We start from the raw sequence: 13,040 nt of genomic DNA, 5'->3' as shown, positions 1-13,040 counted from the left end.
TAAGACTGGTCATTACCAGCTCTTCCTTAGTGGTGGGCTTGTCATGGATGGCCTGAAGGGAAGCCAGAGGCAATGCTTGCTCAAGCCACCCAGCCGGCAGTGACCATATTTTAAATTTGAGGCTTCAGTAAATTTTTGTGCATGTTAAAGAAAAACAGACCAATATAACACCCAGGGCTGACTGGATGCGACAGTTAGATTTGTGAATATTTTCCCCAGTAAAAACAATAAGTGGAATGCTTATTTGTCTGAAAAGTCACCCCACAACTTCCTCATTTGTTATTCGTTCTCCTCCGCCTTAAAATGTTTTAGTCATCCAATCAGGTAGCAGAAGTAAGATCACATGACCAATGACAGAGTACAGATAAGGACGAGTGAAAGAGAACAGTTTGCAGACAGCCCCGCAGGCTGCAGATGATTCACTGTGTCTGGGTAATGAACGCACCTGAAGGAAATGCAGATCAGCTTATGGTAGCTAAGGACGGCTTTGTAATGAATCTGATTCATAAAAAAATAACGTAACCAGCATTAATAACTTCCTTTGTCAGTGTTTTGTCTGTCTCCTATCTCTTCCCTGTTGTGTCCTTCTAGCATGGTATCCCCACCTTTTGTGTCCACCAGAGAATGAGATATAGAAATTTTGGTGCGTTTGAAAATGAGTATTGTAAGCTACTGGGAGCCCCTTCCTTCTGGGAACAGGAACTGCTTTCTTGCTTTGCATTTTCTATGAAATCATAGAATATCAGGGTTGGAAGGGACCTAAGGAGGTCATCTAGTCCAACCCTCTGCTCAAAAGCAGGACCAATCTCAATTTTTGCCCCAGATCCCTAAATGGCCCCCTCAAGGATTGAACTCTCAATCCTGGATTTAGCAGGCTAATGCTCAAACCATTGAGCTATCCCTCCCCATCATTGTGACATTTCTAGGTTCTAAGAGAATCCATTTCCTACGGTGGACAGGCCTAGCCACCAGGGATCACAAAGGCACTTGGCCACTACGGAGATGGGTGGCCATATGAAAAATAGGGCTGGTTGAAAAGTTTCCTTTGACACTGTTTTTTGAAGGAAAACTGGGTTTTTGACTAAACAACTTGTTTCACGAAGAGCATCTGCTTTCTGTAGAAAATTTGAGTTTTCATCAACAAATGGAATGCCCACAAATGCTTGTGAGCTCTCAGGGCCAAGGCCTGGCTTCATTGGTACATGTTTGTACAGCACCCTCTACAATGGGATCCTGAGCCCTGATTGGGATTCCCAGGAGCAGTCTTAATATGTATACTAAGAGACCATCCCACCAATATGACAACAGAGTAGCATGGTGCTCACATCCCTGATCCCTTTGGTTTTTTTACATTCATTTTACCTGGCTGGTGCCATCACTAGAGAGAGAAGCGGGGCCTGGGCACATGAGAATATTTCATTAAGGATTGACTTATACCAGGGAAGGGAAAGAAGAAAAACCAAAAGCTTAACAAATAGTATTGTTGAAGTTAGCTTAGCTTAACAGGAAAGACCATTACCCTGTTTGCCCAGTAACACTGCACGTAACAAGGCTACTCCAGGAAATCTGAGAATGGCTTTGGGTATGTCTATCTAAGGATAAAAAATCAGCAGCTAACCCATGTCAGCTGCTCCAGCCTAGCTACGGCTGTGCTGCTGGTCTTCTATCCTGAGTAGACGTACCTTTTGTGGTTAAAGAACCAAACTGGGACTCCAGCCACTTGGATTCTAATCCCAGCTGTGACACACTCTGACCATGGGAATTAGGGCAAGTCACTTACCCTTTTCTGCACCGTGTTCTTCCCATTTGTGCCTACCTCACCGGGAGACTGTGGAGCTTCATGACATTTGGAAAATGCTTGGAGACCCTTGGATGGAAGATGTTGTAGATACGCAAGGATTGTTATTGATAAAGGATCGGTGGGTTGCAATATCCAGTTCAGACAGCAGTTAGCAGCTCAGCATCACTTCCTTGCTTGCCTGGCCAGGTCTTTTACAGTTGAAAAGACAAGACACTCCCATTCACCCATCAAGACTTTGGTTGCAGCCTCAAACGACCCCTTCCATTTCAAGGACATGAAGAATGACCCCCCGCGGACAACATGAATTGTAAAACACACCATTGCTACAATGTTTTATTCCTGCTATGTTTACATTGCAGTGTCAATTACACCCATTCTCAGTTACACCCATTCAATCCTGCTGGAATCAAGGTCTTGCACTGGTGTCGTCTATGGGAGAATTTGGCCCATGCATTTGTGAAGCACATTGGGATTCACCTGCATAAAAGCACTAAACGGATGTGAGTCATAAGTCGTCCTTCCCATCCTCTCTTGTTTTCGATGCATTGTTTTCTCATCTTACTGAGCACAGGATGTGGCTGGTTTTACTTAGAACATTACAAGCAATCCTGTCTGAGTTAATTGACCAAGACAAATTTTGTTAAAAAACCCTCTGACATTAATAATGAGAAACAAGAGCTGGAAGACAAAACACATGCACTGTATACATAAGTTACCGGGCACCCCTCCTTTCCTGGCTCCTCCTTAAGCAGATTGACAGAGTGTTAAGGTCAATTAGTTTAAAATTAACTTCTGGCTTCTAAGTCAGCCTCCAACCAGAGCATCTGAGTGTGGCCTATAACTAGTTTATTTAGCCTCTCTGATTCAAGGATGGACAGAATGGTTTAGTGATATGGGATACCCTACCAAATCAATCACAGCGAACAGACATCATTATAACATGAACTACCTCCGTTGGGGAGCTGGGGCCTAGAAAGTTGTCCCTTCAGCTCCAAAACTGCATGCCTTGATGACTTGAGCTGGAGGAGAGTGTCCCTAGCTAGCAGCAGTAGCAGGCCTCTTATCCTTTCTGAGGGTCAGCTACAAAGTACCTCAGAGACAATATAGGCTGTTAGGCTCCGTCTTTGCAGTGATAACCCTATCCCTTTCCCTGCTTTTCTGGAAGCTTTTTGAATTCTACAGGGCCTTGAGAGTTTCCCTGATGGGCTGGAAGCAGAAATCATTAATGTTCCTTCCCCTTGCCCATGGGTAACCAAGATAACTGATCTTTACATGTGCAAGGCTCAAATTTGGGGTCAGGGAGAGGCAGCAGTACTAGTTGTATTCTCTCACTCTGCCCACCGGCTAAACTCAATGACCTTAGAGTTATCATCACTGGGCATCTAAATTAACATCCCACTGAAGGAGGCACTTCTCATCGCTGAGAGCAATTGTTGCAGACAGGCAGATATGGGTACACTCAGTTCATGTTTCTTTGTGGCCACGAGGGCTAGAGACTTACTTTAAAAAAAAGAAAAGGTTGAGATTTTGGAGAGAAAGATGGCAGTCTCCCCAAAAGGCTAACATGGTATCACCTGACCCAGTCCGAGCCCTGTTTATGTGTGACATAAAACCTTCGCCCACATGATGCTGAGACATGATCTCGCCAGTTGCTTCCTTTCTACATCATGGTTAGTGACAGGTGACCCTCAAAACCGTAAGAGTTGCTGGTGTTCAGCTCAGATGTTCCCACAGAGGATTCTGGGAAGCTGGTGAAACAGGCTCTGCCATAGCATTTCGGTCCCTCGGATGACAGTTCCAGATAGACTGGAAAGGAAAAGATGTTCCTGAAATATCTCAGAACCTCCAGAAAGGTTGGATCCAAATTTGCTTCTAGTAGTGGGTGGAAGCTCGGGACCTGGGGCTGGTTCTCATCCCCCTTTGTCACCCTGCAGAATTGTGCTGCTTTGGCCTGTCTTGGGAGACTCCGCTGCCATGGCTTGCTAAGCTGAGGTGTTCCTCACTGGCAGTCAGTCAGTGCGGTGTGGTCCTTTTCCAGTGGCAGAACTGCACCCGTACATAACTGATGAATACTGCCCAACCGTGACGTGGAATCAGTCACTCGGAGCTTGCTCATTACTGCTGGCTAACTGTTTGCCTGCCTCATCCCCCATTAATATCCTTCCCTCACTGCTGCAGAGTCACAATGGGATTCTGTAATAGTCTTATTTACATACATACAGCATTTCATCAGTCTCTTCTTCCCCTCAGTCAATTTCCCATCTGCATCATACCTCTGTCCTCTAACATCCCCAGAGGGTGGAGGTGTTAGGGGCTCGGGATAGTAGCTTCAGGTCTCTATCCTTACCCTTACTCTTACATACTCTGTGGCTATGGAATACCCTTCCTGTGGCTAATTATGAGGACCATGGAACTGGTGCCCTGTAAATGCAGTGTTTAAAAATCTCTGAATTTTAGGAGCCCTTTGGCATGGTGCCTTGCTTTTATTATGCTTTTATACTGATTTTTAATAGCAGTCATTTTAATCCTCTATGTATTTTAGTCTTCTAATCTGTTTGTGTTTACATTCTTTTAAAAATGCTTAGGATGCTCTTCCCAGAGATCTGCTCTAGGAAGACAATATATTATTTATCACATATATAATCTGGGCATTTTGAATGTATTAACACAGGGAAGAGAGTTCCTCCTAGTTGGTTAGGAGCTGCAGGTTGAGCCCCATATCCCTGCAAAGGCAATTCCCCTAGATTGACAATAAAGTCTCGGATTTGACTTATGACCTCTATGTCATGAGCTACTAATGATCTCCAGACAGATCACTGACAAACGTGCGTTGGGGGATGGTTTTGTAATCTGTTAGCACTTCACTGGTTGACATGAACAGACTCTAAAATGTAGAACTCATTTCATTGTTAAAGTTGGCCTCATTGACACAGAGGCCTGGCTGGTGATTTTGTGGAAGGAACCGATTGCACTTGTGGAAATGGGTGTGCAGATATCTGGTGCCTGCCAGGAGTTATTTTGGCAGGGTGGCTGGGTACTCACCTACCCAAGTGGGGACCACAGCCAAGAAAATAAAAGTGGGCCCCATAGAAAACGCCTGACTAAAAACAAGAGTGGCCCAGTACAACCCCCTAAAATACTCCCATCCACAATTTTCATGAGTTTAAAAATGCATATGAAAACCAGGCAGCCTTGGGGAGGAAAGTGCACCTGGGCCTAACCAGTGCCCCAGTGTCCTCTCCTGAACCCTGCCCCACTTCCAGCTTGTCACAGTGCAGAGGAGTGCATGGAGGCTCTTCCAAATTGGAGAAACAGCCATGCACAGACCCACTGGGAGAGTCCCCACTTCCAAGTGTGGCACTGGGGGATGTATGTAGCCCTGCATCTTGTTCCCCTTCTACCCATGGGTGCGCAGGGGAGAACAGCCTCAGAGGGGAGACGTTGCCAGCCCATGGAGGACCAAGAAGCAGCAAGAGAGGAATATTGGCCTCAGCAGGGTGAGGTGCTGGGCCTTGCTGCTTTAGCTGGCAGCGGCATGGCTCAGATGAGAGCAGTGGTTTGTCACTGGGTGGCTACTCTGGTTGCGGAGGGCTGGGAGCAGGTCCAGGAAGGAGCCCAGTTTCATGGGTATTGGCAGAGGGTCAGCAAGTCTTGCGAGAATAAACTGGCTGAGGAGCCAGATGGCTTTCACCGTGATCTTCTGGCTGGAGAATACCAAGGGCTGGTCCCGATGTTGCTGCGGAGGCAACTCCGAGCCCCACCTTATGTAGATCCTATTGAGAGCGCACTCCTGGCCTGCATGCTACACTGTCATTTGGACCATAGAGCTTACTGAAAAGCCAGGAAGAGCTAAAGCGCAGGGCCCTGGCAAGGGGCTTATTAGTTTTTGTGTGCTTATTATAATTATTATTTGTATTTTGGCAGCACCAAAGGGTCCCAGTCACAGAACCCATTGTGCCAGGCACTGTACAAACACAGAACAAAAAGACTGTCCATATCCAAAGAGCTTAAAGGGTGCGTATGTGTGTGTGTAAAGTTAATAAAATAATGTAAAATAATTTTTTTAAGTTAAAAAAGTTATTTTTTTTAAAAAAAGACCAAACATTGTCAGGTTGTTATTGTGGAGTTAAAATAGTTCATTAAAATACCCCAAATGAGCATAATTAATGTTTCTCCTTGGGGCCAGGGAAACTTTTATCATTTAGCTAAATACGTAAAGAGCCAAAGTTTATTCAGCACAATACTGGTGTAAATCTGGTGTAAATCTGGAGCAATGCCACTGAGGGTGATGGTTTTATGCTATAAATGCTCCAGTGTAAATGACAGCAGGATTTGGTCCAATGAATTTATGGACAAGGAATGTTTTTCTCTCTTTAAATCTAGGATCGTTTTGCTGGTGAGGGCTCCTGGTTTATTTTCAGTGGTTAGAAGGGAGCCACTATATGAATTCCATCCTTATTTCACAGTGCAGGCAGCACTTGGAGCATTAGCATAAGTACTGCAGTTTGGTGTGTTTCATTTTCATGTGTGTGGGGGGGGGGTCTTTTCCTCTCAGGTCAGCTTTGTGGGATATTGTATTAAAAAGTCAGGGAAGGCTGAGTGCTGGAGCTGTTCTGCTTGTTAGGTGGGTCTCTGAGAGAACGTGCGGGCTTGGCCTCAGAGTTCTCTAATGCAGAACATCCAAGGAGATGGGTGGGAGGAAGTTCCATTGCTGTGCCCAAAAGAGCTTTTCCATTTCACTCTTTTAATGGTGAGGACTGGTTCCCCTATTAGGGTGCCTGCTCTATGTCGGCATGTGCACACACGTGCACCAAACCAAAGTGGAGTTGATTGTTCCTGCACACAGGTGTGAAAAGGTTGCATATAACCAATATTTTATGTGCAGTAAAGCAGCCCTGCATGACTGCAGAAGGTGGGACTCTAAGGGCATATCTGCACCACAAACTACCCATGCTACAATTACACCTTAGACATACTTGCACTAGCTTCAAGCTAGCTAGCCTGGGTAACAATAGTAGTGAAGACATGGTGGCATGGACTAGCCACCCGAGTACACACCCATCTCCACCTGGCTTGTACTGGGGTGGCTAGCCCATGCTGAAGCCAGGGCCACCACATCGTCATTACTATTGTTACCATGTTACCTAGATTAACACTAGTGCAGGAATGCCTACTTGAGCTACAGTTACACATTAATTTTCAGTGTAGACATACCCTTACTTTTCAGTGACCAACTACATTAACAGCATAGTAGACGTAATGTGTTGCCAACTTCTGCAATGTTATTGCGAGGCTTGAGATATTTGGTGTTTTTTCTAAAGCCCTAGCTCCTAGAGTCATGGGAATATGTGAGAAGCCTGTTGCGCTCTCTCTCCTTATATTTTTTTTAAAAGTACAATTTTAGCTATTATAGTTGAGGAGAAATTCCCATGGAAATAGAGGTTTGTTCCTCCTAATGGATGTCAGTCCCTCCACATTCCGCATTGGAGAAGTATAATGGGAGTATACTGGCCCTTTAAGGATAGAGTTGTCTTCTCTCCTCATATTGGTGGCCACTGTAACACTTTCCCTCTAAGTGTAGACACAGCCTGGGAGGATGCTGCCAATAGTACTATAAAAGCAGCAGCAAATCATTTTCCAGAAGACCAGGAAACGAACCCTTTTCAGCCTCCATGCAACATGTTCACTTTTACTGAGCCAGCAAGCAAGAGTCCTGAGGTGCTTTTCTCAAACTTAGGCAGACATGAGAGAGAACCATAACCCATCAGTCCATCTTTCCTCAGTATTACAGCTTCAGGGAAACAAGCAGTCCCTGCTATGGTTAAGTGCTGAAGGCTGGAATGTTGTTGCCTCAGTAATGCCGTTCAAGGCTGCTCAGGGGCGTCTGTCCTTGGAGCTCCAATGTTACCAGTACTAACAGCAGAGAATGCAGCCTGCTCATTCAGCAGGCTTTAATGTTTCTCATAAAGAAAGACCACAGGCATGGTTTGGTAACAAAGGCACTCGGCCAGGTTTATTGCCCTTAAGGCACAGTCCTACTGCCCTGACTCTGTGGTTACAGGTACACTAACACATGAGTGCCCAGTGGCAAGGAACGGCTCAGTCAGCAGTGGGAGTTTCTGCTGTCTCCTAGGCCACACAAAAAGATCAAGGTGAGGTACCCCCACATTTATAGACTGAGACAAACAACTGGGATACACAACTTACACACAGTCTTATGTGTTTCATGACATCTGTTTATTACCTCCCCTTGTTCCTGATATCTTGGACACAACATCCCTATTCATTGTTCTGTTAAACCATCTTATCTTGGACTAGATTGGGATGTATCTGTACTAGACTTGAAATATATTTACATATATAGCTAATGCCTAATATGCTAGCAACAACTCTGGCAAGTTCATGTACTGGCAGTGAACTTGTAAGCATCTGCTTTAATACCTGGCCTAACTTTAGTTCACAGCCTCTGCTTCATGCCTCAGATCTTGCACCAGACCCAGTGCTCCAAGCTTGCTGTCTCTCTCTGCTACATTCCCCTGCTTTTTGTCTTTTTATGCGGAGGATGTTTACACATCATCCTGGAGAAGCAAAATGCATGACCTGAAAATGACCCAAGGGGCTAAACATTGTTTTATGGCCCAGTGCTCCAGGCTTTCTCTCTTTACTATACTTGCACCATAGGTGACTGGAAGTGAATTTGGGCTGGAGCAATCCAGTCTGAATTGGAGCTCAGGGAGATTGTAGATAGAAACTCTGTAGCCAAAATCCAGGTCAAAAGCACACAAATTCCAGTCCAGGTTTTCTCTGTGAGATAAATGTTATAAGTGGAAACTTACTTAGCAAAGTCCTGACTGGTGGCAGACTGGGAGGAATTGCCCTCTTGTAATGGAAAGAGCCTAAACATATCTGTGGCCTTGTCCAGACAGCGAGATGATGTGCGGCAAATTGAGTTCCCAAGTTCCCTAGTGCACTTTGCTCTATTCCTGTTTCAAAGTGGAGTAGATCAAAGTGCACTAGGCAACTTTTAGTGCGTTCCACATGGCCAGGTAGCGCGCAGCAGACTAGTGCTCTGTAGATTTAGCTCCTGACTTGTCAAGCTTTAACTCTCCATCTAGACAAGCCCCGTGTGTGGCTGGAGGCTCTGGGTACAGCTTCTGAGTGGAAGAAAACCTAAACTGGGCCACAGTGCCCTCCAGAATGGAATCAATAGCCTGTAGTTTTAAATCTAGCTCGCCCTGACATTTCCCCAAGTCCAGTGGAATCCATCTTAGTTGGGTCTCTGCTGAAGCTTAGGTTCTCTAGAACGCAGAAATGCCTGAGCTTCCCATAGTCCTGGTGGGTCTCTGTGGTCATGTCAGTTGCAGAGAGAGAGAGACTCTTGTTTCCCTGCCTTATCTCTTGGCCCTAATTTTTTCCCTCTTGATTTCAAGAGATGAGTTTATAGTTTCACAACCCTGCTGGGATTTGTTCCCAAGCCAGGCAATATGAAGAACCTAACAGTCATGGGCTTAAAATAACCAGGCCTAGAAGCGGCAGTAATAGCAAGTGAACTGAACTTAGCAGAAGTAGAGCCTGCACTTGGGTCATCTCTTCCCACCTGTCCAGGTGGCGCTTCAGAGAACAGAAGGGGAAGAGCAGAGTGGAACTCTGGCCAGGATAACATTGCCTTCTCATGAATACCCTTCCAATCAGACTTAGTGAACTAGCTCATACTAAATGAGGACTATCCAGAATTGAACCTGAGCTTAGAGGTGGACAGAAAATGGATTTTCCTTCTTGTGAAAAATTTTGAGTCTGAAAATTATGGGTTTTTTTTGCCCCAAATCAGGATGAAAAGTAAAAAATGTAATATTTTCTGTGGTAGGGAGAATTGGAATAGAAGCTGTTGGCTTGCTGGCTGCCTGACTAGCTTCCTGGGGAGCTGGGGAGCCCAGGAGCCAGCTGTTCAGGGAACCAGTCAGCTGGCTTGCTGGGTACCCCAAGGAGCAGGGGAGCTGGGGAGTAGGTCAGCTCAGGGAACTGGCCACCTGGGAAGCCAGGCACCTTGGAGACCCTGAATGCCCATCCGCCAGCTGACTGGCTGGCTGGCCAGAAACCAGGCAGGGAGGCAGCTGCCAAGCTTGTTTTGATGGAATCAATGCTTTCCTGTGGAATGTTTCAGTTCCATGGAATCTGCATTTCCTGACTAACTTTACCTCAGCTGAATGGATCTGGAAATCTGAGGAAAAATTCAATTAACTTTTCAAAGTATTCTCTTTTCCCTTTTTGTGCTTCTCGGTATTTCCTGGCTCCACCAGGGACAGGGAGTGTTGGGGAACCCTGAGGCAGGCTGTTTCCAGGATGTTTCTGGCCTAGCCAGGAAGCACAGGAAATCATATAACAGAGCCTGTTCTGAGTTTTCCAGACCGATTTTACAGACCCAGTGTTCGGGACATGCATCCCACTGGCAGACCACATCCTCTGCTGGTGAAGTCAGTGGAGCTACACCAATTTACATCCAGTGAGGATGTGGCCCTCAATATGTCCTCAGGGTATAGCCAGGTTTTTGGGAGCTTCCTCACAACTGAACCTGGTGAGGTCTGCATCCCATTGTACAATACATCACCAATATACTGACCTCCAGCCTCCTCTGCCTATCTCCACCATGCCGCAGGTCTCCTGTACAGTTGTAGGTTTCAGAGTAACAGCCGTGTTAGTCTGTATTCGCAAAAAGAAAAGGAGTACTTGTGGCACCTTAGAGACTAACCAATTTATTAGAGCATAAGCTTTCGTGAGCTACAGCTCAAGTGAGCTGTAGCTCACGAAAGCTTATGCTCTAATAAATTGGTTAGTCTCTAAGGTGCCACAAGTACTCCTTTTTTTTTGTACAGTTGTAGTCCTCCCACAGTTAGTTTGGTGCTTTCAAATATTTATGAGAAATTGATGGATTTCTTAAAGTTTGAAGTTGTAGCTTTCATGGAATTCAGTTTTATTAGCTGGAAAGTCAATATTTTCAATGCACTGTCTTTGAGCTGCCTTAATTCCAGCCCAGCAGCAGCACTTCAGCGCTGATGGTGCCTGCCCATGACAATTTGAGTTTAGATAGCCTTCAACATGCTCAGAGCAGTTGGGAAACCTCAGAGAAGGAAAATAAAGCATAAAGATCATGGTGAAAATCAGCAGAGGTGGGTAAGGAACTTGCCTCCAGCAAAAGTCGGTAATCCATAAGGAGAGACAGAGGATTGTTTTCTCTCCAAACTACCCTCACTATGGCTCCAGCAAACTTAAACAAGGTAGATTGCACTTTACCAAAACTCCCATTGCCGTGCCCAGGAGCTCAGGTTACCTGTGTCTCAGGGGTTCAGCATTTCTCAGGATCAGACCCTTTAGCCTTTTGTCCTTGGCATTGATTTATTTAAATAATAACACTTAACTCTTTGATTTTCATCTGCAGATCTCATATTGCTTTACAGGACTGAGTAAGCATCATCAACTTCATTTTGTAGATGAGGAAACTGAGGTACAGAGGAATTAAGTGTCTTCCCCAAGTTCACTAGAGTTATGAATATAACCTATTCTTCCATCTATGTTTTTATACCATGCCACCAGTCACTGTCAGATCTGAGAACCTAGGTCTCCTAGGGCTGAATTTAATGTACTGCCAATTAATATTTGAATGGTCCTGGCTAGTTGAAGCAGGCCATTGTTGTGATAGTTGCATATGGCTGAAGAACAGAATCTGACAGCAAGATCTTAAACTCTTCATCCTCATGGTAACCACAGAAGAATTTTTAGGCAGAGATTATTCTATTCTATACAGGTTCTTACACTGTGCTCATCACTGTAATATCTGAGCACCTCCCATTAGTGCATTAAGCACTGGGCCACCTTAGTGTTAGTGGTGTGATGGTATAAGTGAAGGTAGGATAGCTACAGCTGTGTGTCAGCTCTACATTGGTCCTAATAGGCCAAATGCATCCCTGGTGTAACTCCATTAACTTCTGTGGAGTTGCACCAGAACTGAATGTGATAGAGTTTGCATAATAAAAGGTACTCAAGCTTCCAGCATGAAGGGAACCACCCCCCCCCCCGCACTCCCACCCCCACATCAGTGTCACAGTATCCAAAAGACTTTGGGAGGCTAGGACAGTTCTGTGGACCACACAACACATACACAGGGCCAGTGAGACCCTTCGATGTATAGAGCATTGAATCAGCTGAAGCACCCTTAAGGATAACAGTTTAATTAGAACTGGAAAGGGTGGCAAAGCAACAGTGGATTTGCACAGATCTTAGAGATACTAGTAGTGGGATCATTGTGCACGAGCCATCGCAAAGGACTGCGTTCTATCAGCTCTGCCACTGACCTGGTGGGAAGTCGTTTCCCATGTGTATTGCAGGAATAATGGCACTTGCTGTGCATACCGAGACAAATTGGTGCTCTGTCTCTACCGCTTCTGAACTGTGGAGGAGTTTATGAAATTGTATCATAAATGACTGTTTCATGGAAAGCCTCTAGCTGTGTGGTGCCACCCTGAGTTAGCAGAGTTGCACCATGTCTCTGCCAGGCCAGAGACAATGGTGAGCGATGAGCACTAGAGTAAAACACCTTGGGACACTAGGTTTGCTCTGCCTGAGAGAAGACACTTCCTCCTCTTGGCTGAAGGATGCGTGTTTGGGGGTAGTGGAAATTACCCAAAGGTGGAAAAAAAGAAGCAGGGGACCCCAGCAGGAGTCGATAAAGGGACTCACAAGGACGAGTATCATTTTACACCAGGTTAAGATGAGAGAGGCTGCTGCAGGGCCAGAGTAGGTGAGGGGACAGCACACAGGCGGTCCCCCAAGGGCAGGTTGAGCGACTGAGGGACAGTGTGTTTTGGATCTCTTATTGTTTTCTATATGATCTTTACTCTTCTGTGCTTTATCTGTTAAGTAATGAACAGAATGTTGTTAGACTGTATAAAGTGTGCGGGAATTCCCTTAGCAGTTCCCTAGCAGGTGGCCAGGAAGGGGTGCTCGCTAGGATCTGTGACACGTACCTTTCAGGGGTGGTGAGAAAGATGAATTCGTTAATGCTCCTCACATGCTGTGAGATACTTAAATGGGAAGCTGCCATACAAGACGAAAACATGCTTGCGAGGCTGAATAAAGTCAGCATTGCATTATTCCAACGTCAAAAGTGCCCAATGCCAACAGGCTGATAAAATCCTTTTCGCTATTCTGGATGGGAGTGATGGGTATTGACATGTCAGATTAGACA

Source organism: Lepidochelys olivacea, assembly GCF_965140295.1.
Source record: "Lepidochelys olivacea isolate rLepOli2 genome assembly, chromosome: 10".
In the NCBI taxonomy this organism is placed as follows: domain Eukaryota; kingdom Metazoa; phylum Chordata; order Testudines; family Cheloniidae; genus Lepidochelys; species Lepidochelys olivacea.
The sequence above is the reverse complement of the archived record's forward strand: the minus strand, read 5'-3'. Positions refer to the sequence as shown.